Source organism: Pongo pygmaeus, chromosome 6 (genome assembly GCF_028885625.2).
Source record: "Pongo pygmaeus isolate AG05252 chromosome 6, NHGRI_mPonPyg2-v2.0_pri, whole genome shotgun sequence".
NCBI lineage: Eukaryota > Metazoa > Chordata > Mammalia > Primates > Hominidae > Pongo > Pongo pygmaeus.
Genome location: NC_072379.2, coordinates 90,777,412 through 90,789,317, shown reverse-complemented (window position 1 = coordinate 90,789,317; position 11,906 = coordinate 90,777,412).

The following is an 11,906-nucleotide window of genomic DNA, read 5'->3' as shown; positions in this document are numbered from 1 at the left end:
ATCCATTCTCATTCCAACTGTGTACTTCACCCAAGTCTGCGTCATTCAGTCTGGAGGGATCCCAGGGATGCGGCTAGGCTTTTAGCAATGCTGTACTCAGCTTGTACTGTAGGAGCAGGCAACAATCACTGCTGCTCTTGGTATTGAGGACTACTATGGTCTTGTGTCCTGATTTGCTTCTCAATATTATCTCCAGTATAACCTGTTGGCTTATCATCATGTTTTTTAAGCATGAGACCTATTAGAATAAGCACATGCATATTTCTCATAGACAGTTATTGTACTTTTTGGAGAAGAGATTAAACAAGAAAATATTTCCTTAATGTTATGAGTTGAATTGTGTCTCCTGCAAAACTCATATATGAAAGTCCTAACCCCCACTACCTCCAAATGTTACTTTATTTGGAATATATCTGTCATTGCAGATATACTTAGATGAGATCAGGTCATACTAGAGTAGGGTGGGCCCTTAATCCAATATGACTGGTGTCTTTACAAAAGAATGCCATGACTGAGACAGACACACACAGGAAGATGAAAGCAAAAATCTGTACAAGCCAAGAAACACCAAAGATTTCCAGAAAACCACTAGAAATTGGCAAAGAGGCATAGAACAGGTTCTTCTGCACAGCCCTCTGAGGGAAAAACCCTATTGACACCTTAATCTAGGGCTTCTAGCCTCCAGGACTGTCAGACAAGACATTTCTACTGTTTAAGCCACCTAGTTTGTGGTACTTTTTAATGGCAGCCCTAGAAAACTAACACACTTAAGTGTCCATACACTGCTTTTCTCCTCTGAAATTAGGAATTCCATTATTGTGTTTGTGTTTTCCACGCCCCTCCATTCTACCCCCAGCCACCATTGCCTTGGGGCCCACCAGAATAACATGAGATGAAATGCCTTTTAACAACTGGTTTGTTACCTGTATCACCCAAAATGAGCTCTGGACTGATCATTGTTGCAAAGATTCCATTGACTTTTTGGTCATATGAAGTTTCCTTTTGGGTGGGACATGGAGTGAAGTGTGGGGAGGATGTGGCCAATATTTCTAATAACGTCAGATGATCTCAGTACTTTGGGCTGCTTTGTTTTTTTTCTATAAGGCCAATGGCCAGCCAGGAATGATGTGTAAAGAGAGCAATGGAAATTATTAACTGTCTAGCCAACACTGTCACCTACCTTTGACCCTTTTGATGGAACCGAACTTGGGTCAGTGGAGTTGATTGAGATCTCTTGAAGAGGGCCTCCTAGGAGCCCGCTAGCATGCAGTACTCCAGGTATGCCAGAAGGTGTCGCTCCATCACAGCTGGTACTGGAAAGAAAGCCCTGCTCCTCACTAAATCCATTTCTTTTAAATCTAAGACCAAGTAGTTAGCCGGCTGTGGCCAAGTGCATATTTTCCTCATGTCATTACCCAGAGAAGATATGATCAGCTATTCAAATTATGATTAAATTATTGAGGTCGTTTTAAAATTAATTTATCTTACAGTCATGTATTTTAAGATTCTTAGTAAAGTGTGTGTATATGCTAGGAACTTTTCAAAGTGGGAGTGGGGGCAATGTATGTCTTGCTTTATTTCAGGATAAAGTTGTTCTAGAGATCTAGTCTCCAAGAAGAAATCTGTCAAAATGTTTTGAAAAAGTAAAGCCAACACTTGGCATTTAAGGGACTGCTTCAGAGACTGGAGCCGTGGAGACTGACCACCTTCACTAGGTGATCTGATGGGGGAGGACAATAGTGCACAGAGGTAGGCAGGAAACAGGCTCTAAAGGTATATTTGACTGCCATCTAGGTATATGACACACTTTTCCTTAGATTATTCTCTTCCACTGGGGGAAAAATGATCATAATGAATGGCCTTCATAAATATAGACTTATACATGCAGAAAGAAAAACACACCTCCTCAACCCAGCCCTTCTGGGGTGTGCTCTAGACAGACAGAAGTTAATTCTTTAAACTTCTCATCTACTGCTTATAAAGAGTAATCTCCAAGAATTTCATTTTGTTCAAAGTAAAGGCGAACTGACAATCAGTGCTTCTGCTTGGAGTTTATGTTGCTAAAAAGCAGCCATCAGAGTTATACTACCTATTGTTGGAAAGACACTCTAATGGGTCTGATTTTAAATATATATATATATATATATATAAACAATAGGTTTCTGGGTAAGGCCTGGAAACAGAAAATCAACAAAGAAGAATGGATCTTGATCTGCAAAGTGAAGCACTCTCTCAGTTGAGGGAAGAGAAATATGCTGGAGAGGCTGAACTTAGAGAAATGGTTCTCATTCCTCATATGAACTTAGACTCTTCCATCTCTGATTGTTTATCCTTAAAGGGTGTATATGTGGGGCTGGGAGAAGACATCCATTAGGAGCTTGCAGGAAGAATGAGGAAGAGACACATCCTCATTTCATGCCTGCAGAGATTTCTCAAAGGATACCAGGAGACTTGGAGTGTCAAAGTCCCAGTGGAGCCAATCTGGCAAAGCGCCTCTCCTCACTCTATGTTAAGATTTGGGAAATTGTTTATGGCAAGTTATTGTCTTAAGATGCCTCTTGGAGAAGGGATGGGAAATACATTTATCTCTGTTAAGGGGTTTCCTGAAGGATAGAGTTTGATTTCTACTGTGCGATACTGAAGAAACTCCATTTATTCTCTTTCTGAAGAGAGTGGACACCAAGACCTTTCTGAAGAAGGTAGTAAGTTCCACCTACCCTTTTGCTGAAGGGAGATGGATTGTGTCCAGGGAAAGCCTTAACTATTTTTTAAAAATCTATAATGGGAACATTTATAATTAATATACAACTTAAGTTTATTTCCCCCTATATTGACATTTCCTCTAGTCACTCATGGCTCTTTAGTAAAGTTGGTTGCAGATTACACAAACAGTCTTTTGTTGGTTATATTATCATTGCCTCTGAAATTCTGACCACCCCAGAAATGAAGCACTATAAAAGGACAAGTGGAGATCAGATAGCAGCTCTAGTACTAAAAAACTGACCAAGGCCAGGTGTGGTGGCTCATGCCTGTAATCCCAGCACTTTGAGAGGCTGAGGCAGGTGGATCACTTGAGGTTGGGAGTTCGAGACCAGCCTGACCAACATGGAAAAACCCCATCTCTACTAAAAATACAAAATTAGGCGGGAGTGGTGGCTCACACCTGTAATCCCAGCTACTTGGGAGGCTGAGGCAGGAGAATCACTTGAACCCAGGAGCGGGAGGTTGCAGTGAGCCGAGATCATGCCATTGCACTCCAGACTAGGCAACAAGGGCAAAACTCCATCTCGAAAACAAAAACAAAAACTGACCTTGAGGCTGGGCATGGTGGCTCACACCTGTAATCCCAGCACTTTGAGAGGCCAAGGCAGCCAGATCACCTGAGACCAGGAGTTCGAGACCAGCCTGGCCAACATGGTGAAACTCTGTCCCTACTAAAAATACAAAAATTACTCGGGCATGGTGGCAGGCACCTATAATCCCAGGTACTTGGGAGGCTGAGGCAGGAGAATTGCTTGAACCCGGGAGGTCAAGGTTACAGTGAGCCCAGATTGTGCCACTACCCTCAAGCCTGGGCAACAGAGTGAGACTACATCAAAAAAAAAAAAAAAAAAAAAAAAAAGAAAGGAAGGAAGAAAGAAAAGAAAAGAAAAGACAACCTGGATAATGGGATTGTCTGGAAGGGCCCAATCAAACCATAGATTCATGAGAAATAATGACTTGCTCTAGTAAGCCACTAAGTGTAGGGTAGTTTGTTATGCAGCAAAAGGTAACTAAACAGTTTGGGAGGGGGCCACGGTGGGGAGCTGAGGAGACAGCTCTTGGGCTATATAAAGCTTGTTATGAAGAACAATAGGTCTGGGCTGGGCCTGCTCTATATTCATCTAAAATATCCTCTTTGGTAGGACAATATGAAGAAATTTTGGTATTATTGGCTTGGGTTGACCCTGGGTCCAGTGAATTGTTAGGATCATGGGAATTTCCATCCTTCCTTGTCATCATTCCTGGCAAGATGGGTGACAACTGTCCCTTTTATAAAAGGGGTCTCTCACTTATCTCCTCTATAATCATTCACTTTTAACTCTCCTTATCATATATGGTCACAAATAAGCTTTGAAGTTCATACAATTGAGAACTTAATGTTGAGTCAAGCTCTGCTGCTTTCAAGAGTCAGATGTACCTTGCCTGGAACCTGGATTCTCACTGGTTTCGTATGTAGATAGTCAGTGAGGCTAATGCTGTGTTTACACTGCTGTAAATGAATGCTGATTCTAATAATTTTATCAGTTTAGAAAACATATCTTGTATTGGCCAGGTGTGGTGGCTCATGCCTGTAATCCCAGCACTTTGGGAGGCTAAGGTGGGTGGATTGCCCAAGCTCGGGAGTTCGAGGCCAGCCTGGGCAACACAGTGAAACCCTGTCTCTACTAAACTACAAAACTTAGCCAGGCATGGTGGCAGATGCCTGTAGTCCCAGCTACTCGGGAGGCTGAGGCAGGAGAATTGCTTGAACCCGGGAGGGGGAGGTTGCAGTGAGCCAAGATCGTGCCACTGCACTGCAGCCTGGGCGATAGAGCGAGACTCTGTCTCGAAAACAACAACATTAACAACAACATACCATGTATCTCACTATGTATCTTACTACAACCCACCAGTAAGTATCATTATCCCTATTTCCCAGAAGAAGATGCTGAATTTAAATAAAGGATTCCAGATTTTCCATTACTCATCATTATTTTTCATTTAGAAGCTCATTTATAAGCACTTCTAAATGTCAGTTCTATAACTTAGGTATCTGGTTTCTGAAAATGAAATTTTGGGTTGAAATATTTCAGGGAAGTCTCTGTTTTATTGGCTGAAAGTGTGGCTTTAAAAAGGCAAATCGGCACCTTTCTCACAACCATAATATTGCAATTATTTTACATATATATGCACACACACATACACATGTATGTACATGTATACACACATACACACACAAAATCTGTAGCAGTTCTGAAAAATATAGAAAGGTTTTGTTAGTGGACCATATGGGGCAGTGAATCTGCAGAAGTTGGTTAAATTATTTCACCAGGCTTCCCTCACTAGGCATAATGGACTCAATAAAAGGGAGCGTTGCTGCCACAGATATGAGTCCCCTGCCCAGCTGGAAGTGCCACCTACCCTTTTGCTGCAGGCCATTCACTCCATGGAAAGTCCACCTGCTCCCCTTGCCTGCCCAGTAACTTCTTTCAGGACGGGCCTCAGTATCACTTTAGGTTCCACTGACCACCAAAACTCCCAGCTGCTATTATTTGCCAGTCTAGACCACTACATAGAAATCACCTGGGGATTTTGTGAAAATGAAGATTCTGATTCAGTAGTTCCGGGGTGAGGCCCTAGAGTCTAATAAGCTCCCAGGTGACATCAATACTACTGGTTCCTGGACCACAGTGAGTAGCAAGGGTCTGGACCAGCATTTTCTAAAATGGGTTTTGGACACTTTATAAATTTAACCATGACAACAAACATTGATAAATGGAAAGATTTATTCCTAAACACTCCCTCAAAATACAGCTATAAATTCTAGGAAGTCTTATGTCAGTATCAGTAACTATCATTGAACACTATCCTTTATTCCTTGGACTTTCCTTTCCATGGCACTCTTCTGATGAAGTTTCCAACTTCTTAAATAAGAGGATGAATCTAATTAAATTTTTTGCATTCTTAATACAATGTTTATGCTTATTTCCCGATTTGATATGGAGTTAGAGTGACTCGTCCTGGAGTCCTTGGCATGACAGAACTCAAGTTTCATCTTGTGCTTTGATTGCCAAAGAGTTAGCTGCAGCACTTGTTTATAAGTAAATTGTATTTGCTTTACTCACTAAGTGAAAATCCAAATAATAAGATCCTATTCATTCACCCTGGGGGCAGCAAGAGGCACAAAGCCTATCCTAGAGGACAGGACACTTTGGAAACTGGTGGATGGTTTTTAAAAAGAGGTACCTTTCTACTCATGGCACCTATGGTTAATTAGAAAAGAAAGAAAAAATTGCAATGACACGAGTGAGGACTGCTTCTCTTTCACAACCTCTTCACATGCAGGGATGGCAAGCCCAGGCAGAGAGGAGCTCATTTAAATTCCTGACCTTCCTTGTGCTCTCTGAAGTACAAGGAAGCTGGAGTAGCTGCAAGCAGCAGCAGCTACGGCCTCTGGGTTGTTTCCTGACATTCTGGGACAGCTGACAAAGCTGTACATCAAAGGTAGGAGCAGAGATTTGGGGGCAGGCCAAATTAGACAGGAATTTTAGCTCTGATGGATGATTTGGGGCAAGTTGCTCACTTTCCTAAACCGGTACAATGAGGACAATAGTATCGTCTGCTAGGACTACTGAGAGGATTACATGTGATAATGTACATAAAAGATTCAGCAGTGCAAGGATGGGGAAGCTGCTGTTTGTATTAATACTATCAAGTATTAATGAATGGTAGCTATTCTTTGTATTAGTATTCATAGTATTAATCTCTGCTGGGAATGTCTCAACAGCCAGCAGCCAGCTAGCCCAGTCTTGGGGTCTCTCATTTACCTCCCTCTTCCCACGCTATCAAGAAGCTTGGGTGGAGGTGGCCTGCCAGGTATTGAGATCTAAAGGGCAGGCTGGATGTAAGACCTCAGAGAACACAGCCACAACGAAAGGCAAGTGATGTGTCAGACAGGTCTCAGCAAGTTCAAAAACCAACACAAACATGAAGTCAAGTATGGAGCTGGTTTTTTCATGCAGAGGAGACTCACAGATGTGTTGGGGAAGCCTGGGCGGGGGTGAGCAGTTTGCCTCTGTAGTGCCCACTTATATTTGTAGATGTAATATGGGGGTGGCTAGTGCCATCCTCAGGTCCGCAAATTATGCCTCCATCTCCTTGCTATCATTTTCTCAACATTGCTCATGGTTACTGAGACGGAAGAGGTGACAATGAATCAAATCTGGGTTCAGATCATGTCTCTGCCCCTTTTTCAATTATGTGACTTTGGGGAATTTATCTCTTTGTTTCATTCGGTTTCTTCAACTGTGAAATTAGGATTATTCACCTACACTTCAATGTTGTTCATAATTAGAATTGCAAGATTTTGACAGCAAAACTGTAGGACACATAGTTAAATCTGAAGTTCAGATATAACCAACAAATTATTTTTAGTACAGATTTATTTTTTGGTTATTCTAGTTAGCAATTCCTCTAACCTTTTTTGAAGGTTATTAGCTTTCTTGCATTGGGTTAGAACATGCCCCTTTAGCATGTTTTTGCTTTTTATTGTTAGTCACCTTCTGAAGCCTACTTCTGTCAATTCGTCCAATTTATTCTCCATCCAGTTTTTTCCTTGCTGGCAAGGTGTTGTGATCCTTTGAAGAGAAGAGGCATTCTGGTTTTTGGAATTTTCAGCCTTTTTGCACAGGTTTCTCCCCATCTTTGTGGATTTATCTACCTTTGGTCTTTGATGTTGATGACCTTTAGATGGGGTTTCTGAGTGGACGTCCTTTTTGTTGATGTTGATGCTATTCCTTTCTGTTTGTTAGTTTTTCTTCTAACAGCCAGGCTCCTCTGCTGCAGGTCTGCTGGAGTTTGCTGGAGGTCCACTCCAGATCCTGTTTGCTTGTATCACCAGCAGAGGCTGCACAACAGCAAAAAAATTGCTGTCTGTTTCTTCCTCTGGAAGCTTTATCCCAGAGTGGCATTCATCAGATGCCATCTGGAGCTCTCCTGTATGAGGTGTCTGTTGGCCCCTGCTGTGAGGTGTCTCCCAGTCAGGAGACACAGGATCAGGCATCCACTTGAGGAAGCAGTCTGACCCTTAGCAGAGGTGGAGCAATGTGCTGCGAGATCCGCTGCACAGAGCTAGCATGCAGGGACATTTAAATCTACTGAAGCTGTACCCACAGCTGCCCCTTCCCCCAGCTGCTCTGTCCTAGGGAGATGGGAGTTTGATCTATAAGCCCCTGACTGAGGCTGCTGCCTTGTTTTCAGAGATGCCCTGCCAGAGGGGAGGAATCTAGAGAGGCAGTCTGGCCGCAGCGGCTTTGCCCAGCTGCGGTGGGCTCCACCCAGTTCAAACTTCCTGGCGGCTTTGTTTACACTGTGAGGAGAAAACCCCCTACTCAAGCTTCAGTAATGGTGGACGCTTCTCCTGCCACAAAGCTCAAACGTCCCAGGTCAACCCCAGACTGCTGTGCTCGCGGTGAGAATTTCAAGCCAGTGGGTCTTAGCTTGCTGGGCTCCACGGGGGTGGGATCTGCTTAGCTAGACCACTTGACTCCCTGGCTTCAGCCCCCTTTCCAGGGGAGTGAATGGTTCTGTCTTGCTGGTGTTCCAGGTGCCACTGGGGTATGAAAAAAAACTCCTGCAGCTAGCAGGACCAGATGTATTCGCAGCCAAATTCTACCAGAGGTACAAAGAAGAGCTAGTACTGTTCCTTCTGAAACTATTTCAAACAATAGAAAAAAAGGGACTCCTCCCTAACGCATTTTATGAGGTCAGCATCATCCTGACACCAAAACCTGGCAGAGACACAACAAAAAAAGAAAACTTCAAGCCAATGTCCCTGATAAATATTGATGTGAAAATCCTCAATAAAATACTGGTAAACCAAATCCAGCAGCACATCAATATCTTATCCACCATGATCAAGTTGGCTTCATCCCTGGGATGAAAGGCCGGTTCAACATACACAGATCAATAAATGTAATCCATCACATAAACAGAACCAATGACAAAAACCACATGATTATCTCAATAGATGCAAAAAAGGCCTTCAATAAAATTCAACACCCCTTCACACTAAAAACTCTCAATAAACTAGGTATTGAGGGGAACGTATCTCAAAATAGAAGAGCTATTTATGACAAACCCACAGCCAATATCATACTGAATGGGCAAAAGCTGGAAGCATTCCCTTTGAAAACTGCCACAAGATAAGGATGCCCTCTCTCACAACTTATATTCAATATAGTATTGAAAGTTCTGGCCAGGGCAATCAGGCAAGAGAAAGAAATAAAGGGTATTCAAACAGGAAAAGAGGAAGTCAAATTGTCTCTGTTTGCAGATAACATGATTGTATATTTATAAAACCCCATCATCTCAGTCAAAAATCTCCTTAAGCTGATAAACAACTTCAGCAAAGTCTCAGGATACAAAATCAATGTGCAAAAATCACAAGCATTCCTATACACAAATAATAGACCAACAGAGAGCCAAATCACGAGTGAACTCCCATTCACAATTGCTACAAAGAAAATAAAATAGCTAGGAATACAACTTTCAAGGGATGTGAAAGACCTATTCAAGCAGAACTACAAACCACTGTTCAAGGAAGTAAGAGAGGACACAAACAAATGGAAAAACATTCCATGCTCATGGATACAAAGAATTAATATTGTGAAAATGGCCATACTGCCCAAAGCAATTTATAGATTCAGTGCTATCCCCATCAAGCTACCTTGACTTTCTTCACAGAATTACAAAAAACTACTTTAAATTTCATATGGAACTGAAAAAGAGCCCACAGAGCCAAGACAATCCTAAGCAAAAAGAACAAAGTTGGAGGCATCATGCTACCTGACTGCAAACTATACTACAAGGCTACAGTAACCAACACAGCATGGTACTGGTACCAAAACAGATATATAGATTAATAGAACAGAACAGCGGCCTCAGAAATAACACCACACATCTTCAACCATCTGATCTTTGACAAACTTGACAAAAACAAGCAATGGGGAAAGGATTCCCTATTTAGTAAATTGTGCTGGGAAAACTGGCTAGCCATATTCAGAAAATTGAAACTGGACCTTTTCCTTACACCTTATATACAAATTAACTCAAGATGGATTAAAGAATTAAATATAAGACCTAAAACCATAAAAATCCTAGGAGGAAACCTAGGCAATACCATTCAGGACATAGGCAGAGGCGAAGACTTCATGACTAACATACCAAAACCAATGGCAACAAAAGCTAAAATTGACAAAAGACATCTAATTAAACTAAAGAGCTTCTGCACAGCAAAAGAAGCTATCACCAGAGTGAACAGGCAACCTATAGAATGGAAGAAAATGTTTGCAATCTATTTATCTGACAAAGGGCTAATATCCAGAATCTACAAAGAACTTAAACAAATTTACAAGAAAAAAAAACCATCAAAAAGTGGGTGAAGGATATGAACAGACACTTCTCAAAATAATACTTTTATGCAGCCAACAAACATATAAAAAGATGCTCATCATCACTGGTCATTAGAGAAATGTAAATCAAAACCACAATGAGATATCATCTCACTCCAGTTAGAATGGCAATCATTAAAAAGTCAGGAAACAACAGATGCTGGAGAGGATATCGAGAAATAGGAATGCGTTTACACTGTTGGTGGGAGTGTAAATTAGTTCATCCATTGTGGAAGACAGTGTGGCGATTCCTCAAGGATGTAGAACCAGAAATACCATTTGACCCAGCAATCCCATTACTGGGTTTATACCCAAAGGATTATAAATCATTCTACTATAAAGACATATGCACATGTATGTTTATTGCAGCACTGTTTATAACAGCAAAGACTTGGAACCAACCCAAATGCCCATCAATGATAGACCGGATAAAGAAAATGTGGCACATATACGCCATGGAATACTATGCAGCCATAAAAACGGATGAGTTCATGTCCTTTGCAGGGACATGGATGAAGTTGGAAACCATCATTCTCAGCAAACTAACACAGGAACAGAAAACCAAACACCTCATGTTCTCACTCATAAGTGGGTGTTGAACAATGAGAACACATGGATACAGGGAGGGGAACATCACACACTGGGGCCTGTTGGGGGATGGGGGGCTAGGGTAGGGATAGCATTAGGAGAAATACCTAACGTAGATGATGGGCTGATGTGTACAGCAAACCACCATGGCATGTGTATAGCTATGTAACAAACCTGCACGTTCTGCACATGTACCCCAGAACTTAAAGTATAATTTAAAAAAAGACGAGACGGGTGGATCATGAGGTCAAGAGGTCAAGACCATCCTGGCTAACACGGTGAAACCCTCTCTCTACTAAAAAATACAAAAAATTAGCTGGGCGTGGTGACAGGCGCCTGTAGTCCCAGCTACTCAGGAGTCTGAGGCAGGAGAATGGCATGAATCAAGGAGGCGGAGCTTGCAGTGATCTGAGATCGCACCACTGCACTCCAGCCTGGGCGGCAGAGTAAGACTCCATCTCAAAATTAAAAAAAAGAAAAAAATTACCCAATCTGTTGATAGCTTTAACTTATAAAATGGCTTATTATTGAAAATATGGAGAATATGAAAATGTAGAAAGAAAGAAATCGCACATGGTTTTACCACTCAGTAATCATCACTGTTAATATTCTGAAGTATGTTTTTCGAGGTGTTTTTTCATAAAGTGGTTTAATGGGGATACTTAAAAGTTGCTAGGTGGGGGTTCCTAGCACCTAGTTGCTAGGTGCATTTTCCCTTCAGTGGCATTTAAGAAAAGTGCTGCTGGCATTCCATCCGCTCATTTTCATTTCTTCCATATCCTTCTTTCTTATCACTATCTCTTGAAAAATTGCATTATTTTCTTTATTATTTTTTTCTTTTTGCCTTTAAGGGATGTTACAGTCTTGCCAGTGCACCACAATGTAGCAATCTCTCATTTTGAGTTATCACCCAGAGCTCTTTGTCTCAGGACTAAGAAAATTAAGAAGCATGGACACAAAGGGTGAGGTTGGAACAAAAGTTTAATAAGATTTAATAAGCAAAAGAAGAAAGCTCTCCACCACTGAGAGGGGGCCTGGAAGAGAGTTGCCATTTTTACAGTTGAATGCAAAAGCTTTTATAAGAAACTGATGATAGCTGGGCATTTCATCTGCATAAAGCATGAA